Source organism: Eublepharis macularius, chromosome 1 (assembly GCF_028583425.1).
Source record: "Eublepharis macularius isolate TG4126 chromosome 1, MPM_Emac_v1.0, whole genome shotgun sequence".
NCBI lineage: Eukaryota > Metazoa > Chordata > Lepidosauria > Squamata > Eublepharidae > Eublepharis > Eublepharis macularius.
In genome coordinates, this window is record NC_072790.1 from 225,936,635 (window position 1) to 225,954,305 (window position 17,671).

At 43.1% G+C, this 17,671-nt stretch overlaps 1 protein-coding gene across 2 annotated transcripts in view; it reads right to left on the reverse strand.

Annotated features, from left to right (window-relative positions):
- The window catches only part of CAPN1 (calpain 1), a 54,441-nt gene extending 37,599 nt beyond the window's left edge, over positions 1–16,842 (reverse strand). The window contains exon 1 of one of the 2 annotated variants that reach the window (XM_054989905.1): positions 16,699–16,842. The gene's annotated coding sequence lies outside the window, so the exon portion shown is untranslated. Of the gene's footprint in view, positions 1–16,680 lie in introns of both variants that reach the window. The other variant, XM_054989898.1, reaches the window with a different exon arrangement.
- Positions 16,843–17,671: the final 829 nt, after the last annotated feature.

Here is a 17,671-nt window from a genome sequence, read left to right on the forward strand (position 1 = left end):
AATTTTATTTTTATAAATCAAGATCCCACTCTTTAAGATAGCAAAAACAGACTTTCATTGATGACCTTCGGTCTGATGTGGATGAATCAGTGTTATCAGAATTTCAGTTTTAATTTCAAAACAGAAGATCCTAGTCCTCATGGTTGCATGTGAGTGGACGGCCAATGCCAGTATAAACTTCGTAAGCCAAGAGGTGTGGCTGAATGTGATTTTTAGTGGTTGGAGGCAGGGCTTCTGTGCCAGGCTAGCTCCATATCTTTGTTTTGACAAACAAAAACCAGAATCATGTAACATAACAGAAATTAAAGCAAAATAATGGCAAATGAGAAAAATATTCAATTTGCATAACTCATTGGGTTGTAGAATCAAGTTCGGGATTGCATGTGCATTGATTTATTTTCTCTTTTAATCTGCAGTACACACGGCTCTCTCTTCTTTCAATGCCTGCCAAATGCCATCTGTCCCTGTCCTTGGCATTCCAGCTCTCAGCTGTCAGAAACTCAAAATGGTAATGTAGCCCAGTTGATCCCTCCATTATATTCTTATACAGGCCTCATTTAAAGTTCCACCAGAGCACTTTCCCCATGTCCCAGTTCAGCTGGTACTAGCACAGGGCTCCTGCACATGTTAGCTACCTGGGGTATGCTCACTCCTAAAAACCATACACATCCTGAAGTGGAGGGTGTGTGTGTGTGTGTGTGGAATCCATACAGCACAACCAAAACCTACATTCATATTAAAATTGCCTATTCAAACTTTTGTAACAAATGTTCATATAACTAAAAATGTATAACATTTAAAACTAAGACGTAATTCTTATTGGTTATCCTGGGTATTTTGCCCCATTAATCAGAGGTAGGAGGGAGCAGGTTAATTGCTTACCAAACTGACAAACACATTTTGCCTCTCAGTGTCTATAAGGAAGTTAGTTGCCATTTAGATTTTCTACCTCAGGGATTTAAATATCTTGGGCCTTCTCTGGAAAAGAGGTCAGGTCAAATTAAGCTCCGGCTCTGCTTTAACATTCATTACAAGAGTAGGTATGTTTTCCCCTCTTTGGTACATAAGCAAAAAACAAAAGGGAAATAGAAAACATTTTTTTAAAATGCATGTGTACCCATTACAAGCTTACAAACTGTCCCTCAAGGGAAGGCCTTGCAACAGAAATTAGGATGTTTACTCTTAGAAGGCACATATCTGGCGAAGATCATGACCCACTATGTACTTGCTGCAAATCTGTGTGGGTGGGTGGAAAGACCTAACAGGAAAGAACAGAAAGGTTTACCTAGGCACTAACCAAGTCATTTTGATTATGAGGAATGGTAACGTAGCCCAACAAATAAAGAGACCAAAAAAATTAAAACCCAGCCTCTCTGCTATTCTCTCCATTCCTTCCATAATGGAGGAAATAGCACCAAACCCCACCCCCACGAAACCCCACTCATCTGCTAACCAGCCAGAAATGGGGGAGGGGGCAGTTAGGCTAGTGGAAAACTAGCCAATTGACAATCCTGAATGGAATACAAGTGCTGCAGCCCTTAATTTAATTTTGTTTCCCCAAACTGTTTTCTATTTGCATTGTTTTCTTGTTCTGTAATGTTAGTCCTACTGTGTAGTTTTGTTTATTGGAAGTCTTTGCTGTTTGATTGAATTGCTTTTCATATTTTCTAATCTGCCTTGAGCCTTAGTAAAAAAAAGACACGCTATAAATTAAGATAACAACACATTTGTTCTTCATTAATTTACTCCTTTTGCCAGCATCACTGTAAAATCACCTTTATTACCTCTCTTTTGCTAATAATTCTTAATTCTCCTTTAGAGAAGTAGGATACAGGCTGTGGCTGGCTGGCAGAACATCTGCTTTGCATGCAGAAGGCCCCAGGTTCAATCCCCAGCATCTCCAGTTAAAAGGACCAGGCAGCAGGTCATGTGAAAGACAGCCTGAGAGCCAGTCTGAGTAGACGCCAGTGACCCTGAGAGTCCAATGGTCTGAGCCAGTATAAGGCAGCTTCATGTTTTCAATGTTTATGTTCAAACGCCAGCTACACAGACAATCCTCCTTTATCTCATGAACTGCTGTGGTTAAGTGGTTGGGTTGTGAATCAGCAGTCTGCTAGTCTGACTCCTACTACTGCCATGAGCTCAGCAGATGGCCTTGGAGAAGCCACTCCTCTCAGCCTCAGCTCTCCAGCTGTATTGTGGAGTTAATAATAACACCGACTTTGTTCACTGGTCTGAGTGAGGCACTAATGTGTCTAGAAGGGCAGTACATAAGCACACTGTTGCTGCTGTTGTTGTTTTTGTTATTCATTATGAGGCAGCTCACAGTGAACAGGGTTCCCTCCACTCCAATCTGTTTTTGGTACAATGGATGTATCAGTAAACTATGACGGGCTGCAAACCCAGATGCAACTAGCCAGGAAGCAAGTAACTAATTCATGGGGTGTGAGGAGAGGAGGGAGGGATTGTGCAAGCAAGCCCAAAGCACCGTCTAAGCCTGTCTGAATATCACAAAACCGCCACTTGGCATCATGTCATACCCAAGCTATTCTTTCCCCTGAAAAGTAATAATAGTAATAACAACAACTGTGCTTATATACCACTCTTCTATACAGATTAGTGCCTCATTAAGAGCAGTGAACAAAGTCAGTATCATTATTATCCCCACAATAGAGCTGGGGCTGCAAGGAGTGGCTTACCCAAGGCCACCTGCTGAGCTCATGAGAATAACAGGATTTGAACCAGCAGAGTGCTGATTTGCAGCCCGAGCACTTAACCACTATGCTACAGCAGAGAGACTCAACATACTTATTTGTTTCATTTATACCTCCTTTTCTCCCCAACAGAGACCCAACATTCTCTCTCCATTTTATCCTCACAACTAGCCTGTGAAGAAGGGAGGCTGTAAGTGTGTGCAAAATCAAAAAGAGTCCAGTAGCACCTTTAAGACTAACCAATTTTATTGTAGCATAAGCTTTCGAGAATCAAGTTCTCTTCGCCAGATGCATGGTACAGAAACTGGTCAAATATAGAAGAGGAGGGGGGTGTAAGTGTGTGACTGACCTAAGTTCAAGCTTCCATGGCAGAGTGGAGATTCAGAGTCTCCCAGGTTCTTGTCTGACACTCATAACCAGAATGGGTAGCCGTATTAGTCTGTCTGTAGCAGTAGAAAAGAGCAAGAGTCCAGTACCTCTAAGACTAACAAAATTTGTAGTAGGGTAGGGGGTTTTGTGAATTACAGCTAACTTCTTCGGATACAGCTAGAATGTGATTAATCACTCAGCTCTCCAGATGGGACTCACATCCTTGCTCTTTTCTACTCATCATAACCACTACACAATACTGACATTCCATACAAGAATGGACAGCATGGGTGTATATATACGTATGCATGTGTATATAGTTAGATGCAGGATTTTTGTTTTCAATGAAATCTCTTCATACCTTTAGCACCATTGGATTTTTATCCCTGCCCCCTTCCTCCTTGGCATACATGAAAAGTGGAATGTTGCCCAGATAAAGATAGATCAAAAACTTCCCTCTCAGATTGCCATCAAGCTTGCAAATTCCAGCTGCAGGCCAGACCAAACCAAAGCTTCCTGCCTAGGTGTACTGAAATTTGTGTTCTGTCTGCCTAGGAGGAATCTTCTAATTTGTTCGTATATAGAAGAACAAATTCATTGTGGCAAAAGTTTTCACAGCTAGAGCTCACTTCATCAGCTACACCTTTTGGCTCACAAAAGTTTGCAATCTAACTGTGTCTAGGAATTGCAAAATAGTAAAGAGTCCAGTAGTGCCTTTAAGACTAACCAACTTTATTGTGGCATAAGCTTTCGAGAACCACAGCTCTCTTCGTCAGATGCTCACAAAGACTGGACTCTTTCTTTACTATTTTGCAAACTACAAACTAACACGGCTAACTCCTCTGGAACTTTTCAATTTTGCTGCCACAGAGTGTTACCCCCTCTGGAATTTGTACATATATAAGGGCATAAATTCTTACAATGTGAGTCAGCCTTTTAAGATGCTGGCATGCATGAAAAGAACACCTCGGGGAGGGGGCAGAATCAGGGATCTCTGTGTTCTTGTTAGCTGATTCAGTAAACGAGGTGAGAAAATTGTCTTACTTGCAGAATTGGCAGGTCTCCCCCCCCCCCCAGGAATTAGCCCCCACACCCAGAAACAGCTGCTCAGCAGCAAAAGTCACAAGACAAGATCAGCAAGGTCTCATTTCCTATGCTAAATTTCTGTTTTACAATAGTCATTCTGCAGCCAAGGGTAGAAAAATCCCAGATGAGCTAACTGAAAACCATACATAAATATTTGGAAAAATCCATTCCACCCCCCCCCCCAGGTTTTCTACCCTGCATGCATTTTTGTGTGTATGTCTCTCTTTCTCTCACACACACACTTTTAAATTCTACAGTTGGAATTAAAACTGCCAAAAAGCAATTTACTGAGACCAGCAAGTGTAACATTCTGCACTTCAGACAATCTGAATTTCTGTATTAAATTTTTGCATTACTAACTGTAATTGTTATGATCCCAGGGAGAGAATGTTCTATTAGTTGGGTGATGGCCAATTCCTGTCTTTTCCACTTTGATTGGACAAAGCATCTTCAAGGCTTGGAAAGAGGGTGGTTATAAAAATATCACACGTGTTTTACTAACCTCTCAATGTTAACTACTTTAATGAGCTCTATATGAGGCTGCCCTTGAAAACAATTTCTAAATTTCACCTGGTTCATATTTTGGCAACCCATCTTCTGTCTTGTGCTAACAACACTTAACATTTCTACTGTGCTTTTATTGTCCAAACCATCCAAAATGTCCTCTACCTTCATAACACACCTTTTCTGTGTTATGGTACATAATGCCTTAGAAAGTTTTTTGTTTGCATTGTTTTCCAGCTTTGTAATCCTAGTCTGACTGCATTGTTTATTGGAAGTCTTTGCTGTCTGATTGACTTGCATTTCATATATTGTAATCCACTTTGTCCCAGCGAGAAAGGCAGGCTATACATTAAGTTAATAATCACTATCACCACCAGCCCTGCAAGGTAGGCAAGTATTATTAGCCTCATGTTGCTGAAAGGGGAGGGCTGAGAGAGTGGTTTGCTTAAGGAAAACTAGAGGCTGAGTTCATGGCAGAGGTGAGATTTGAAACGGGGACCTCCCAGATCATACTTCATTCTCTTAGCCACTAGCTGATGAGAGTCAGAAAGATCTTAAAACGTTCTCTGAAAGTTCACTAGTTACCACCCTGGTTTAAGATCTGATGTGAGGTGCTTATCATTTTAATAATTATAGCCTTACAGTCTGGAATATTTAAGGGAGTTCCTTTTCTTCCATGAGTTTAGATCTACTGGAAAGATGTCGTTTTGTGTCCAAGTGCCGTAAGCAGAATTATGAACAAGTGCCTACGTCAGGAACATCTCCCCACTAAATGGAAATTTGTCAGTCCATTTTTTTAAAAATAATTCATCCAGTCTTCCTGTGCACAAGGATCATTTTTTCCTGCACCTCTGTTTTGGGGAAAACAGAAATATATGCGATCCTTCATTTCTCATCAGGTCTAAGCTTAGTGCTTTAATAACATAAAATGCACAGTTTATAACTTACTTAGCATACACAAAGGTAGTGTTTATGAAATTTAAAAGTAGATTGCTGGAAACAAAATTGCAAATATATCCAACACTAGAGACAGCAAACACCAAACGTCTACACTATGCACTACCATTCAGGACATGTACCTTTGCCATGCTGTAGTCTGTCTTAAGATACTATTTTTCACAATACGTGTTTTAAAGAAAGTATTTTCAATGCTGCCCCAAATATTCAAGTTTTCCATCGTTAAAATTGAAAAGAAGTCTTCAAGGGGGAAATACATTTTCGAATCCTCCCACCCCCGGCCATCACATCTGTAGAACAAAGTCACTTTGTGAAACTGGTGGGAATAGGACCAACAAAAGGAAGCACATGAACACAAGTCAGACTTTTGGTCTATCGAGGCCAGTGCCCTCTACTCTGACTGGCCACAGGGTCTCAGTCAGAGATCTTGCACCTCACCTACTATAAGCATCTTTTAAGTGGAAATGTTCAATATCAAACCTGGGATTTCTGCATGCAAAGTGATCACTCTGTCACTGAGTCACACCCCCTTCCCTACTTTTCACACAATGCCGACAACTTGCATAACTTACTTTCACAGACATAGCAATCCCTTTTGAAATTCAAAGGATTGGACCGGCGCTATTAGCAATGAGCCAAGTGGAACCCCTCGTATTCAGACAGTCTGAATATCAGTTGCCAGGCGGAAACAAATGGGAAGGGCCATCAAGCCTTGTTTTTAAGCTTCCAGAGGCAAGTGGGAAACAGAATACAGGACCAGACAGCCTGATACAACAAGGCTTTTCTAACATTCTTGTGCCATACGGCAAGGTTAACAAATTACCAGTTATTTTGCAAGCCACAAACTGAGGCAACAATAAATTGGGTGGAGGAAATGTTAATGGAGAGCCTGGTTGCCATGGCAGATTCTTTCCCATCCCCCTTCCGTTTGCACGAACTTTAGGACAAGTCTTTCAAGTAACAGCAGGCGGCAAGATAACCCCAGGAGTGAGTCACCAGTGACCTGCAGCTTTCTCTTCAACGAACTTTATTAACCCAATCAACTGGGCCTGAAGTCACACCCTAGCTGGGAATGGATGAGTTCAGACTTGCATGCGTTTATCAGAAAGAGGTGAGCAAACCAACAGGACTCAGATCCATTCTGGGCAGGTTGCTTTCCCTGGGAGAAGAGGCTCTGTAGCTGCTGAAGCTGTAAAGAGGAGCAGAAACATCTAGTTTTTGTTTCTGGCCTGTGCAGCAATAAATATCATAAAAGCTTACACCATTTTAAATGGGTGGGAATGTGGGGAGAACCATCACCCTTAATAAGATGTCTCTCTGTGAGCAAAATAATGAAGGGGAGAGGAAATACCATCTTGCAGTGAGCGGGTTACTGATGAGAAAGCTTTCCAGTCTGAAGATGCAAGAAGAATGATAATTTCAGGTGGGTAGCCATGTTGGTCTGCAGTTGAAATTGAAAATTTGGATCCAATGGTGCTTTAAAGACCAACTAGATTTCCAAGGTATGAGCTTTCAAGAGTCAGATGAAGGGAGCTTTGACTCTCAAAAGCTCATACCTTGGAAATCTAGTTGGACTTTATGAAGAAGAATGAAGCAATCACTCCCTCTCCACCTATACATCTCATGGCAGAGACAAAACAGAACAATGGTCCCATTTAATTAATGAGGCACATGCAGGAACACGCATTCCTGCAAGATTCAAGTCCAGCAGCATCTTAAAGACAAGTTTTTTAGAGTGTAAACTTTTGAGACTCACAAGCTCTCTTTGTCAGATACAGATCTAATGAAGGGAGCTTTGATTCTCGAAAGCTTATACCATGAAAATCTTGTCCGTTTCTATGGTGGTACTGGACTTGAATATTGCTGTTCCACTGCAGACCATCATGGCTACCCAACCTGGGCTAGGGGTCTCAAGCTGTCAGCCTCCCTAAGTCTAGTATTTCTGTATATTACACGCCAAAATGAATTCCACATTTTGAATAATTCATGTAAATTGAATTCATGTACAATTATCAGTTTATTTTGCATAATTTGCAGTCCAATTCTAAGAAGCCTTTTCCAGGAGTAAGCCCAACTGAATACACCTACTTAGGATTGCTCTCTTAGTTTGCTGCTCACCGTGCAGAAGGGACAGGCATTACATAGAATAGACTTGCAAATAGTTCCACAAAAGATACTTATTAACCCACCTGCTCACAATCTTATTGATAAATCGAGGCACATTGATGGTCTGTCAGAAAAAGAGCTGTCTCCCTTTCAGTGTATAAAGTCTCGTGGCTGGGTTACCTGGAACTCGTTCCTGCTCAACAGAGGTGACTAGCATATCATTGTAAATAATGCAGATGCATAGTATAAAAGCCCCAAGGCCTCCCCTCCCCATAACATTTGAATTCTGCTTTATATATGTAGCTGCAAAGGCTTGTTTTTGTGAGAAATAAAAGCAGAGAGACAAACACATAAAAACCTAAGAGAAGCCCTATGGATTAGATCAAAGGTCCATCTAGTCCTGCATCGTGCCTTCAGTAGCGTCCAGAGGCCTTCCTTGGTTGGCTTTCCTCAGCTTCTGCTTTTAATCTGCCTGATGTACATAGATGTTCCATTTAAGTCCCATCCTTACTGTACATCAAAACTGCACACAGGGAGCATCACGAGTTTAAATATTCTAACTTATAACCACACAAGAAGAGCCCATTTGGACTGGATCAACAACAGCTGCTGAAAGGTGGAGGAGGAGCTGGCAAGGAACTGGAGAGAGAAGACAGTACAGATACAGGCAAGACATTAAAAGAAAACTGGCAGCAGAAGTTTACCCTTGCAGAAAATCAGCAGCTGAAAGGCACGTTGGAAGACTACCAGCTGACAACTGCATCTACAAGTAATTTGAGTTTCATTTGTTTCTCTCTTTATTCATTGTTATAATGGTTAGTTAATTAGTTTTATATCTATTTAGATCCATAGTACAAAGTAGGTTAAATCTAAGATTGGTTGCCAGTTTGTAACCAAGATAAGAACTGTTGTTATCACAGACACACTACCATGAATTTGGGAATGATTATAAAAAAAGGGCCATCTACATTAGTGGCTCACATTTTTTATTCCAAAGTATATTGTGTAAAGAAATGCTTTCTTTTGACTGCCTTGAAATGAATGTCAGTCAGTTTCATTGGGGGATCCTGATATCTGGAATAAAGTTCTCTCTATTCACTGTCTCCATAGCGTGCATCATTTTAGCACCTTCCCTTATTTTCCCCTCTTCTGTCTTGATTTTGTCTTGATTTGCCCTCCATGGTGCTGAATTTTGTGATCACAGAGGTGCAGATTACATGCAGTCCTATCTAAACTCTTATGCGACTGGACTCAGAAGTCTATTGCCATTATAGATGGTATGACTAGAAGCATCACTTCCAAGACCTGCAAAGAACCCATGAAATCGACAGATTTGAAATTGTGCACTCCCTTCTGGATCCAATGGTTGGCCATTTTAAAAGACACTTCAGAGGAGAGTACAATTATTTTTTTAAGGGCCGACTGTTCTCAGAACACTTAGATTGCACCCCACTCTTGCCTTCAAATCACTTCTCAAAAGTCATGATCATGAAGCTCTTCTTGAAGGAGGGAAAAGTATATTGACAAAAACTTCTTCATTTCCCTGCACACAAGCCTTACCCTAGGAGAGTAGGCAAGCAGCTATTTAAAAGCCCATTTTTAGGAAATGTCTCTCTATTACGAAAGAAGCCAAGCAACCAAACAACCTGCTTTAGAGAAATTTGCAACCCATTCTATAAGGAATAGGGTTGGAGAACCATCTGTCTACGAAGATTCCATTCTAGGGAGTGCTTTGATTGGAAAGTTGAGGAGAAAAGTTTGGACAAGGAAAACAATTAAGCCTCAAAAAGAAGGATATGTCCTTCCATTTATCTTGTTCGAGACAAGAGGCCAGTTAAACAGATCTGTGAGCCAATGGAAAATAGTACTGTAGTAAGTAAAGAATTTTTATTTATTTACTTGATTTTATACTCTGCCTTTCCCCCCCAATGGAGACCCAGAGTGGCTTACATCATTCTCCTCTCCTCCACTTTATCCTCATAACAACCCTGTAAAGTAGGTCAGGCTGACAGAGCGCGACTGGCCCATGGTCACCTAATGAGTTCCATGGCACAGCAGGAATTCAAACCTAGGTCTCCCACTTCCTAGTCTGACACTTTTAACCACTACATCATACTGGCTCTGTTTTCTCACAGCAGCACTGAGAGATGGCCCTACTATTAGGCAAGGTGTTGCAACTGCCTTCTGACAGCAAGTTTTCAACAGCAGCAGAATAGGAGACAGAAGAAAAAACTTGGCTCTACCTACCAGGAAGCTCTCCTGTGCATATTGAATAAGAGATGTGCAAGGGTGGAACCTCCCTAGCAATTCCCTACTAAGTGTTCATTAGCAAAGGGGGATCCTGAGATTACAAGTATGGCACTGGGGGCAGTAGGCATTCTAGCTGGATTAATGTAGAACACAAGGATGGTTACAGGATTTGGTGTTTAGGGATATGGGGTAAAAGGGAAAGGTGCCAAGTCATTACTGACCCATGGGGGGACGTCACATCATGACGTTTTCTTGGCAGACTTCTGTTACAGGGTGGTTTGCCATTGCCTTCCCCAGTCATCTACACTCTACCCCCAGCAAACTGGGTACTCATTTTACCGACCTCGGAAGGATGGAAGGCTGAGTCAACCTTGAGTTGGCTACCTGAACCCAGCTTCCGCCAGGATTGAACTCGGGTCGTGAGCACAGCTTGGACTGCAGCTTACTGCTCTGCGCCATGGGGCTCTCCTAGGGATATGGGGTCCAGTCCCATTATCAGCCCACTGAGAGAGAAAGTCTCAGGAAGGAGTTTGGATTCATCTTCAGGACTATTCCAAAGGAAATTAGGGCTGGAGATGAAATCCAGATGTTCCCCCAACAGGCTGAGAACAGAAAAATGGGTGAACAATTTTTATTAGTTGCTTAAACCCCACAAGTCAGGAAACAGATCCTAGCAGAAATGCACATTTGCATAGTGAGTGTGGTTTTACATAATAAATCAACAGTTATACAAGAAAGCACTGACTGGGTTTCTGGCAGGGAATAGCCATATTGTGCAGGGGCGGGGGGGGGGGATGGAGTAGTGGCAAAATAGGAAAAAGTAAGACAAGGAGTTTTTAAAAGTTTTTAAAGTGGTAGATACCCTCTGACACAAAAGAGAATATTCACATAAGTTGTTTACTGCTAGGCGGGTCTCTCTGACCACTTTTGTAGTGTTAACATTTGATCCATGGTAGTTCATGGTTAAATTATTGCTAGAGGATCCACCGGTATTTTATTGTTGATTCACAGCTTGGTCAAAAGCATGCAGTCACCTAATAAAAGTAATAGGCAATAGATTTATGAAAGGAAGAGAATAACTCATCACCCAGTACATAATTAACTAATGGAATTCAATGCTACAAGATGTGGTGACAGCCACTGGCTTAGATGGCTGTTTAAAAGTGTTATAAATTCTTACAGGATAGAATCATAGGGTTGGAAGTTACCTCCAGGGTCATCTAGTCCCACCTCCTGCACAATGCAGGAAATTCACAACTACCCTCCCCCATACCCCCAGTGACCCCGGCTCCATGCCCAGAAGATGGCAAAACACCATCAGGATCTCTAGCCAAACTGGCCTGGGGAAAATTGTTTCCTGATCCCAAAGTGGCGATCGGCATTACCTAGGGCATGTAAGAACGGGCTACGAGAACTAAGCACTGATGTAACCCTTCCTGCCCTCCCTCTCATGATCTGCCCAAGCTCGCAGAATCAGCACTGCTGTCAGATGGCCATCTAGGCTCTGCTTAAAAACCTCCAAAGGAGAGCCCACCACCTCCCAAGGAGATGGGAGATCAGGGACCGCTCTAACTGTCAGGAAGTTCTTCCTAATGTTTAGCTGAAAACTCTTTTGATTGAATTTCAACCTGTTGGTTCTGGTCCGATCTTCTGGGGCAACTGAAAACAACTCTGCACCATTCTTTCTATGACAGCCCTTCGAGTACTTGAAGATGGTTATCATATCACCTCTCAGTCGTCTCCTCTCCAGGCTAAATATACCGAGCTCCAGTCAATCTGTCAATAGTTTTGTCAATCCACTAAGAAAGCCAAATATAACCTCCAGGTTCAACAGCAGTGTACCCCATATACCAGCTACAAGGCACATATAAAACACAAAGACTATTCCTTTCATACTCTGCTTGCAATCTTCCCAGAGACACCTGGTTGGCTATTGCTGGAAACAGAATGCCAGACTAGAAGATATGTGCCAGTAAAACAGACCACTGTCTCACCAGTCCTGGAGTAGGATACAGCTACTTTGGACCTCCTGGGCCTAAACGCTTGGCTGAAGTGTCCTTTTCAAAGGGAGCCTCCCCCATTTTCTCTTTCTCACTGCAAGGGAATATGGGACAGCTGCTATTTTGCTTCTAAGCCTGGGGACAAAGTAGAAAGGAAGTTTAAACCCCTTCCTCCTTGGCAAACAGCACAGAAGGAAAGCACTCTTACTGCCCAAGGCGATGTAGGAGTAATTATTAACCTCTGCTGTTCGAAAAGAAAGGCATGGGTATTCAGAATTGCCTACATTTGTAACCCAAAAGAAATAAGAGCAGAGTACATGAAGATGCTCAGTACATCACCCCTTCATTTATTAGCCAGGCCAAGACTTGCTTGTCTTCCAAGACAGAACTAAAAGGGTCTCAGCAAAAAACAGCAGGCAGAGCACTAAGATTTAGATGTAGGAGGTTCATGTTCAGAACTTCTCTTGGCTAAATAAAGCTAGTCACAGGTAAGTAATCTCTCAACAAAGTTTACCTCACAAAGATTGCTTCCAACAGACTAGCAAGCACTGTATCAGGCCTAGTCTCTTTCCCACCCCAAACCTTATATAGAGTCTATGGAAATGCCCCCTATTTACTAGAGACATATGGGAAGACTTTCTCCCCTGAAATGAGATTAACATACAGTTTTACAGACATTATCACAAGATTGTGAGGACATTAGAAGTGCAATCTCATACAGAAATACATTAGTATAAGCCCAATGAAATTTATGGATGGAAGTAACTTTAAATACGATGACACCAGGACTTTTTTTTCTGGGAAAAGAGGAGGTGGAACTTACTGGGTTGCCAGTGCAGGGGGAAACTCTTGCTGGGAGGTAGTACCCCTGGTACCACATACATATGCGCAAAGTGCACACATGCTCCCAGGACCGCACAGTGACGTCACTTTGGATCAGCTGGAAGTCAATTTAAACTTTAAAAAACCTTGGCGAAAATGGTCACATGGCTGGTGGCCCCGCCCCCTGCTCTCCAGACAGAGGGGAGTTTAGATTGCCCTCCGCGCCGCTGGCATGGAGGGCAATCTAAACTCCCCTTTGTCTGGAGAGCAGGGGGCGGGGCCACCAGCCATGTGACCATTTTCAAGTGGTGCCGGAACTCTGTTCCACTGTGTCCCTGCTGAAAAAAAGCCCTGGATGACACTGTAAATCTTTTTCATTCCTGTCCCCTAACATTTAACTATATCAGGACACGAGAATTTTGAAGCTAACCATGATTCAGTATGATTAACTGTGGCCACTGTTGTAACTCTAATCAAGATCAGAAAATGCACAGCAAAAAGCATGACTTGATGGTTCCCAGAGGGTATGTACAAAGAGACACCCATGAAACCTGCTTGCAGAGAGGTTGAAGGGACAAGAAAACCACCTTCACCACAGCTTGCTCTGACAAGATATAAGGCTTAACCATAGTTAACACAGTCCACTTCAAAATTTGGCTTCACATCCTGGTTCGCAGCCAATCCTCACCCATTACTATAGGTAGATCTGCATAACTACTGGTACCCTCCTCTCAAGTCAAATACAGACCACCAGCTACATATGGTGGCAATGAACTTTCTGCTTCCTATCAGGGACTGCAAAAGCAGGGAAGGGGTGTGAAGCACTCTGCAGGTGACTGGTGGACTTAGTGCATCAGGGTGCACAGGTCTGGTTTACATATTCAGACGCAACAACTAAACAACCCATGGTGATGTCTGCCTGGGAAGCGCTGTTGCTTTAATTTTGAGTAGGCTGGTTTCAACAAGACATTTACAAAAATTGTACTTTTTCTACATTCATAAACTCTGAGGAATCCCCACAGTTTGCTGGAGCAGTTTCAGTGCCAGAATAGAATCTAAGAGACCCAGGTTCAAATCCTCACTCTTCCATGGAAACGTGCTGAGTCACTCTCAGCCTAATCTACCTCACAGGGTTGTAGTTGGGAAGATAAAATGAAGGCAAGGAGACTGATGCATGCTGCCCTTAAGTTTCTGGAAGAAGGTCAGGACAAAAATAAACTAAAAAATAATAAATAAAGAGTAGCACAGTGGGACCAAAGGAAAAAAGAACACAGTTCGCAACTAAATTGCTGGTGTCAAGATACAACATGGGAAACAAAGCATCTGTTCAGTCTAAAGAAACTGTCACCAAATGCAATAAATTTTAATTGTACATATTTTAATCTATTAATTTTGCATACGTTTGCATATGAATGAAAGAGCTTTGAAGGAAAAAACTTTGTTCATTATGAGATAATGCTCGTATATCTAAATATCCTTCATCTTTAGAAAAAACATTTCCTTGTGCGAATGGCATTTGCTACATGCAGTTTTTCTAAGCATTTCTTTTACAAAAACTTTATTTTAAAAAATCGTGTTGCCTTATTAAGAGGGTGCCTTTTCAGTAGATCAAATGGTCTGAGAAAACAAATTAATCTAATTGATGAAGCTGACTTGAAGACGGCAATTCCATTTACTAACTTTTATACCTTTTCATTTTAGCCTGCATGTCCGTAACACGAGTCTTGAAACAGCCCAAGTGGCCCCATTCCAATTGGGAGAGCTAAAAAATATCTTCCTCGGCATCATGGTTGCTTTATATTCTGGAGTCTGAATCATGAATCTTTGTCTTGCATTTTATTTCCCCTGCCCCTTCTTCCAAGGAACTCCAGATAGCAATCTTGGATCTTCCTTCCCCCATTTCATCCTCGCAACAACTCAACGGATGTAGGTTAGCCTAAGGCCACCCAGTGAGCACCAAGGCAGACTGTGAATTTAAACACTACAACATCCTAACAATTATGCCACTCTGGGTCCTGGAATGAGGCATCCTCTGACCCTCGCTCTTCGGCTTTCCTTGAGTGGCAACTGAGCTCACTGGAAATGTTCAGTATATGGAAAAACAAAAGCTGAGGTGATATTTTCATTTTTGCCTTTATCTTCCAGCATTGTGGAACCCTTGGCTTTTGTAATCCAGAAGGAGTCAGAACTAAGCTCAAGTTACAGTGCTTTAAGTTTATTCTCTTTGGATTTAGAAGCATCGTTTGATCAATCAACCAGCCAAATTAGGGTTAAAGTATGGATTTCAAATCCAATTTTTCTCCCCTCCTCCAGCCATAGATCCAGCATTAATGACACTAGTGTTAGCAATTCTGGTAAGTAACTTTCCCTTGGGAAGCAGTGAGAATTGGCCGGTTAGTGGTTCAGCCATTGTACATAGAGGTTCTATGCATTCACAGCTAGAACAAATTAAGAAGAGCCCCAATAGATCAGACACAAGGTTCATTTATCCCAACATCTTTTCAACAGTGGTCAGCCAGATGCTTCCAGGAAACACACAAAGCAGGGCACGAACACAATGTTTCTCCCTTGCGTGCCTGCAGCAGTTGGTATTCTGAAGAATATTGCCTCTGAACATGGAGGTTCTACTGCATTTTATTTATTTTTTTCAAAGCTACCTATAACCAAGGCCAGTTGTTTCACTGACAGTACAACCCAATACAGAGATAATCCAGTTTAAATCCATGGATCCTGATACACTTAGGTTGGAGAAACTCTGCATGGCACTGCGCAGTAAGTTCCATAAAACAAGTTTAAGTGCAGCAGTAATTCCCAAAATTATAGAAAGAAGTAATAGCCATGATCCCATGATTTATGAAGACGATCTGAAGAAAGTTTTGAGTCCAGCTGCACCTTAGAGACTAAAAAGATTTTCAGGGCGTAAGCTTTCGAGAGTCAGAGCTCCCTTCTTCAGACACATCTGAAGAAGGAAGCTGACTCTCGTGAGCTTACACCCTGAAAACCTTGTTGGTTCCTAAAGGCACCACTGGACTCCTATTCTGTTGTTCTACTGAAGACCAATTAACCTGAAGAAAGTTTGTAAGAACTTTCTGCACGTTAGAAGCAGCATTCAGCGACAGCTATAAAAAAAAATACTGGAGACAGCATGAGGGTTTGCTAAATGTTATTATTTCCAAAACATCTGAAACAAAGGAATCTGGTCTTTCTTCTTTCAGAACAAACATCTACATTTGCCAACATTATGCTTTCCTAACTCACTCACAGTGTCAGTCACTTAACATGTAGTTTTAACAAATTGGCACTTTAATTTCTAAACGATTGCCTTGCCATTTCTGTCTCTCTCTATCCCAGCTGTATGCCATAGAATCATAGGGTTGGAAGGGGTCTCCAGGGTCATGTAGTCCAACCTCATGTTGGTTGGTTGCAAGGGACCTCCAGGGTAATCTAGTCCAACCCCATGTCGGCTGGTTGCAACTCCTCAGCAAGAGGGAAGTGACACTCTGCACCCACTCAGAGGTGTCTTCTTCACGATTATGCATGCCTGTCCCAGGAAGTCTTGACTCGGGTTGACTCCTCAGGAAAAACTTACGATAGAGATTCAACTCTTGCACTTCACTTTCTAGAAACAAACTCCTGGGACTCGGTATATTTCTTATCAGCCCAGCCCAATATATCAGGCCCACTGGGCCTGCTTCGCCTTGTCTAGGAACCCCCGTCCCCAAACGCCGTTGCGCAATAAGGGAGCTAGCGAAAGTGCAACTCCCTTCCCTCTGCGCCCCTTCTCCGCCTGCTCCTCCCCACCAGCTGTTACCAAAGCTCCAGAGACCGCCGAAGAATCTCAGCTGCCACAGTTCTTCCCCTACCCGCCTTACCTGTATCTAAATCGGTACCTCGGCACGGAGGAGAAGCCAGGGCAGTCTCTGAGAAGAACGGGAGGCGAGCGAGGCAAGAGCCCCGGCAGACAAACAGCGCTTAACCCCCCGCTTGCTGCTGCCGCTGCCCGATTGCTGAGCAGGCGAGCGAGCGGCTCCTCCCTTGCAGACTCCTCCTTCCCCTCTCATGCTGGGCGTTTGCCAGCCGGGGAGGAGGGTGGGCGTGCAAAGGAAGAAGAACGCGGCGCTCAGCGAAGAGGGGGTGGCTTTCTGGCAAACCAGGGGCAGAGGCAGGGGCGCGATCCGGATTTCCTCGACCCAGCTGCGAAAGGGGTGGAAATCTGCCCTGGAAGTGTGGCCGGCCCGGCTTCGGCTACACGAGGGTGGCCTCTGCGCGCTCTTCCTTTCCTGCCCGCAGTCCCTCCGCATTGCAACAATTCCGGTCTCGGGCCGAGTGCCGAAGGGGCTCAACAGGGGTTGGTTCGCTTGGACGGTCAACTTTCCCCGCCGCCTGGGCTGCTGCGCCTTGATGAGCAGATGTTGATCGTACCGTGAACTGCCTCTTGAATCTCTACCCAAAGCCTCTGGTTACCGTTATAACATACTTTGGTAAATTACTTCGTCTGTAAATAATATTTTTGCAGTCTCATCCTCAAGCATGTTTGAGGGGCAATGCAATTTCCCCCAGCTTTGACTACACACCTGTTTCGAAGACATACAGATGTTCAACGTGCAGCCTCCTAAACAGGGTTGCCAACTCTGGGTTGGGAAATTCCGGCGTTTGGGGGTGGAGTCTCGGGGAGGGCAGGGTTTGGGATGGGGAGGGACCTCAACGAGGTATAAAGCAATAAGCACCCTCCAAAGCGGCCATTTTCTCCAGGGGAACTGATCTCTGTAACCTGGAGATCAGTTGTAATTCTGGGAGAGCTCTAGGCTCCACCTGGAGGCTGGTAACCTTACTTATAAGGTCCCAAGGCCTAGTTCAAAACTT